Source organism: Truncatella angustata, assembly GCF_020726525.1.
Source record: "Truncatella angustata strain MPI-SDFR-AT-0073 chromosome Unknown BKA67scaffold_4, whole genome shotgun sequence".
Classification (NCBI taxonomy): Eukaryota; Fungi; Ascomycota; class Sordariomycetes; order Amphisphaeriales; family Sporocadaceae; genus Truncatella; species Truncatella angustata.
Window position 1 is genome coordinate 3,818,570 of NW_025763384.1, and position 6,000 is coordinate 3,824,569.

The following is a 6,000-nucleotide window of genomic DNA, read 5'->3' on the forward strand; positions in this document are numbered from 1 at the left end:
GCACGCTGCCAAGCATTGCCGTAACTCGATATCTGGTGCCAAGCGTGCCCAGCCTATTTGCAGCGGGTCAGTGTCACAAGTAACCCGTTTTTCTTCTTCTTTTCTTTGCTTTCAATTTGTGACATCGAGATGAGTCTCGCCGTATACGCCGGCTGTGCATGCATGCGCGAACGCGTCAGGTAATGACGTGCACGAGCTTGGCAAAATTATACCGAACTTTCTCATTAGCATTAGAGCGATTGTCGATCGAGTGGGAGGATGAACAATGTTAACTGGTATTCCTTGCCACATGATTGTCTTGACGGCAAAAGGGATGCAGACGTAGAGTGAGCGTGTACCGCTGGCGTGTGGATTAATATCGGCCACTATGCCAGTCTATAATGCACTCAGGACAGCCTTTAAACTGCCACTGGCGCTCTATTGTGTATGATGGCGTGATGGGATTGGATCGGCGTGTCCATTACACAAGTGTGCCCCCGAGTAGCTTTCAGGCCACTCTTTGGTCATTTGGTGAAAGCTGGCAAACTATCTGTTCACTTTCATAGGTCAAGTCTGCATCTGAACGGACACTCGGGCGATAAAGGAGAGTTTCCGTTGCAGAAACCTGGCTACACAAGGAGGTCGCTGTACTAGTAAGAGAACTCGATCACGTACTGGCGCAAAGCTACGCGACCACGTCTTTTCACGTTTTTTGCGTTTAAGCCTTTTTACTCTTTGGCTTTCTTATCTTCACATACCTAGGGCAAGCAGCAAACCAAGTTTTCGTGACCTAATGACTTTATTCTAAGCTTTCATTTATATGATTTGTTTCTAGAGAGAGAAATAATTAATGTATAGAAAAAGATTTGAAGAAATTCCTAAAAGGAAGAGGATTTCTTTCATTTGGCATATAGATATTGTTATGGACTAGGTCAAGCGTGTCATAATAAAATACTTGAGAAATTCACCTTGTCGTTGAAGGTGATAAAACGTGTTCCGGCAATAATCATCCTTAAAACGACTTATTTAAATATTTCACAGCTTGGAAATCTGAATGTGCTACTCAGCATCGAGAGTCGCTGTCTCCGAGTCTTGAAAGACGCCCTTGAGCTAATGCCAAAACCTTGCAGTATGATTCAAGTCGCATTGAGCAATTTTATCTACCTCCTAACATATGCGATACGACTACTCAAAATGGAAGAGCTCTACGAGGCTCTTCAAGTCTGTGAAACAGAGTCAATGGGAAATCTTGCAGAAGATGCCAAAATAGTGCCGGAAAGTGTCATTGAGAACTGCGCTCCATCGGTCAAATGGGATACCATCGGCTCAGACGATGAAATGGAGACATTGACTCTACGACACGATTCAGTGAAATCTTTTCAATGAAGAATCTAGGAGTGCTCAGACATCGACCCATGGCCGACTCGGAATATATTGGTAACATGGAGCCAAGCCTATTCGCCAAATTATGTCTTCAATATTTGCAGCAATCTCTTGTTTCCAAGTTGTTGAAAAAGACGAGTTACACCATTTTTAAACTCACGGCGGGCAGAACGTGGCCGAACACTACCCTTTTCCATATTGTGCCAAGTACTGGGGTCAACATCTCGATATATTCAAGTTCATCCTAGATATGGGTAAGAGAGTTGAACGGTTTCTGAGATTCAAATACTACATCACATGTCTTCAATCCCAAGACTTGCTTGTTGGTTGTGTGTCTAATCAGAATATTTCTGAAAAGTTATGTCCCAAACAAATTAAATGTGACTATTTCTAGGGCATTTCTACTTCAGAATAGATGGATGAACGAAAGAGACCCAAACGCATCGAATCTTCCCACAACGAATACTATGTTGGTGAGAAAATCCGACATCAATACCACGCTGCAATAAGAGAGTGGGGATATCACCTCGACTACTATTCCACAGCCAAAAGCGATTACCCAGGTCAGTTAGACCGATGTCAGTGAGAAAACCTGAGAAACTCTAGTTTTACGAGTACGATAACCAGTCATGCCAAGAGCGCATTGCTCCAAGAAGCCCGAAGAGAGAAAGGATTGTTTGTGGTCACAAAGAGATGTCCCGAAGTCCAGGTCAAAGTGAACATTAGTGGCTGGTTTACGAAATTCTTCCGTTGTTCGAGGCCACAGTCAAAATTAAGTGCATTCCAGTAGACTAGTCGTGGAGGACTTTATACTAGCCATCCTTTGGAGAGCCTATGAGTTGTGACAAGAAGAACTAGGTGAATGACTGAGTGTTCGAACGTAGCAATGTCTTCTGGCCGGTGATATTTTCGTGAAAAGTACGGTAAACCATGCATTTATCACAGCTCATCTATATATAGCATGGAAATTCATGGCAATATATTGCGGTGAAGTGCAAGTATTGGCCGCATGAAGAGAAATTCACCCGTGTTGAAATTAGACCCTCGTGCGATTCTCCCGAGCTTAATTGACACATGAAGTACGTTTTGTTTTTGATATTTGCAAACGAAATTTCCACTCTTCCAGTTGGTCATGCGAGTAGTCTGTTGCTCGAATGAAATACTGTCGGAGACCCAATTAGTAGTCCTTTGGATTGTCGCAAGAGTCGAAATATATGCTGTCTGGTCATGCTGGGATTGTCGAAGGACAGCACGTGTATTTGACGCGTTCAATCCTTGAGGAGTTTGGCATTATTAAACTTGACTGCTCATCGACATCAGTTTCATTGTGCGATTCAGGCCTTGGCTCATTCTCGAACTCGTAGGCGGGTTTGAAATACTGTGCGCGTCCTGCGGTTGAAGACGAATTTAAGTATCTACTACTAGAACTCCCTGCAGAAATTAAGGATATATCAGACTACTCTGTGGTATATGATGTAACGTCATCGATATCTTGGTTTTCAATATTTCCTTCTTCCACATTAATCACATCGTCGTCGAATTTCGAGTCGTTCCATACAATATCGTCGATGATTTCGTAGGGTTGTACCTCCGAGAATCCGTCGCTCCAGAACTCTCGTGCTGAGCCTGTATATGCCTGTCATCGCATTCGCCGTCTCTCGTCGTCTATACTTCCAGTACAATCGCAATGGGGCACATAATTATGAAAGCCATGGCTGTCTGTCTCATATTTTTCGCTGTCATTCGGATGTTCTGCATCACTCTCCAAGTTTGGATTTCTTCGCCATGGTCGGTGGAAACGCTATTATCTGAGGATTCCGTAGATTATTATGACTGATCTCTTGTTCCAGTACTCGTCGGTTCTGGTTGGGGCCATTCTCAGTGGGGAGATTCATTGGTGCCTGTTGCCTCCTTAATGCTATTGCAGCCATTCCCAATCCGCTAACAAGTTCTTCCACGTACTCGATGCTGGAGAAATAGTGCTTTAGGTTTGAAACACCCACCATTTATTCTTTTTGAATAGTGAATCCCTAGCATGAAGATATGCATCCTCCCCTGAAACAAGGTACTTGGTTGCGACTTCTGTCTTTGGTGGCTTCTGTGCGCTTGACCTGGATTTAGGGACTGCTAAATGTCGAGTCTTAGGAATTTCGGCGTCTGGTATATCCTTAATCTCTATTGGTCATTTGTGACGTCTAGACAGTCTTTACCCGATCGACTAGAGATTGTCAAAGACACATACGCTAGAAAGGATACGGACTACCAGACTCGTCGCTTATAGATCTACCGTCCAGCTCTCTTCCAACACGTTCAAATAAAGGAGATTGACTGGGAGTTATCACAAGGAATTTGCAAGAACGACGGTGTCATCTTTCTGCCTCAGCGTACCGAAGATAGACGTGTAACGAATTCCACCAAATAACGGACCACACCCACCAATGGGCCACCCCTACCGAGAGACCTCGATTTAGTGGACTTGGTGCCCTGTAAGTGGCGAGCTCGTCGAATTTCGAGATCTGACCAGTATCAGGCAATCAGGAGGTATCATAGACTTAAAAGTATCCTTAGGAAAATTTTTTTTCGACTTTTTCCGAAAAGATTTGGTGATATTGCAAGTATTTCAAATTTTGAGGTTGTCGTCGAAAGTGAGGGTAGCCCGTTAGTGGGTGTGGTTCATTAGGGGGTGGAATACGTCATAGTATTTTCCATTCCGACGAGAATCGCCAAACACTACCAACAAGAAACGCAAGCACAGTAAAAGCCACGGAGTTGGAGAAGAAATCGTTGCAAAAATCATACTCTCATCGAGAACTCCAGACGATGCACATGTGCATATTGGACAGTCCGTAGCAGACTCGAGCACGTCCTCTGCACCCCCACAAGTTTTGTACCTCACGGCGATACAACTCCGATTATTTACCACCACCAGATCATGCCGCAATGGACCGAAAGACCTCAAGAGGGCGGAAACCCTAAAGGGTGGTCAATCATTGGCCACGTTTCAGATATGGAGGTGTCCTTTCGGCCGGCTACGATATGGAAGCGTTCTGATGTCGCTTTATCAAGTGCTTATATATTTCCCTGCTAGCAAGATTTAATATGATAGGCTTATATAATATTATTATAAGGCTTATAGTTGTAGCTCTTAAAGCCACTCTGCCACTTATAACTAGTTTAATTATAATAAGTATAACTTGTTAAATAAACCCTTATTATTACTTTACTTACACTACTTATAATATTAATATAATATTAATAAAAGTATCTTAAAATAAACCCCTCGATAGATTTCGAATCCACTAAGGGAAACGAGCGCGAATGGTAAGGCTATTAGTTAAAGTCTAACCGTTTCTGAATGATATATACCCATATTTAAATCGAGCCTTAATACCGCTGGAAGCAGATTACCAGATTCTCTTTAGCGCGGATCACTGGTTACACCTTTCCATGTTACGAGCTATGGGCAAAGCGCGACCTTCTCACCAGGTAGATATGTCCTTGAACCACTGTATTAGTACTTGTATCGGCGACGGCTGGCGAATGCCCGTATTGTATGTTTTGATGATTCCATTTTTTTTTAATTTAAATAATTTATTTATCTTTTTTAAAAAAAAAAAAAATTTCCACATGAAGCAGCGGTTTTGAATGGGTTATATTGATGACGAGAACTATATTACAGCTGGTGGGATAGTTTGCGGATTCGCTGGGTGCAATTGAAACACAAACGCCATGTAGCTCAACCCAGCGCCTGCAGTCGGTCGCGCGATGTCGCATATTCCAAGGTTGCGCTATGAGACCATCTCGCTAGAGCCTCTAATCTAGTTTATGCTTACGGATACGTACTGTCACAACTAAAACCACAACAAGCCAGCATTGGACGTTTGAAGTATGGTAGATCGAAGCTTTGAATGAATAGCAGAAATGATTCAATAAGAGGATCTTTTCCAGCTTTCCAATGGCTGGGGATCGCGTTGTCTTTGCAAGGAGATATGGACGGGGTACACCCTTCCCATGCTGACCCTGGCTTAGCAGCACACTATACTCCACAATCGGGCCCATAATCGGGCCCATAATCTTGCTGTACAAGTGGTAACAAACTAGACTATGTTAACCTAGAGTAATTGGCGACTATATCTATTGAACCAATGTACCCATGGAGCATGGTGAGATGAGTAAGGAGGCAATATGTTATTTCTTTGAAAGCATTGCATTAGGAGGACCTGTACATTTCGGTCACCTTAGGATTATATTTGCGCGTTATATATACATGTCAAGATACTTTTCTGTCGACGTTCAGATCTATCCTTGCCATTTATGTTGACGCCCAGCAACGGCGAGACAATATCATCAGGGTTCTCATCCTTGAATGTAACCATGTTTGCGCAATCCAGTGGGGCACGGCTTACGGAGTATACGAACTGTGCGTCACACCAGGGCTTCTACCGACGCAGCAGGTCTAATTGGCTCTGGCGAAAGCCCCGAAGGATCAGGGGGATGCGCGGCGCGTGAGTTCCACTGGAGTATGGGATACAGATGTTGTCTTGTGAACTTATATAACGAATGCAATATCCTTTTATCGCCATGCTGTACCGTGTGCATCTCATCCAAGTCATCAAAACTGTACCAACGCCTCCAAAA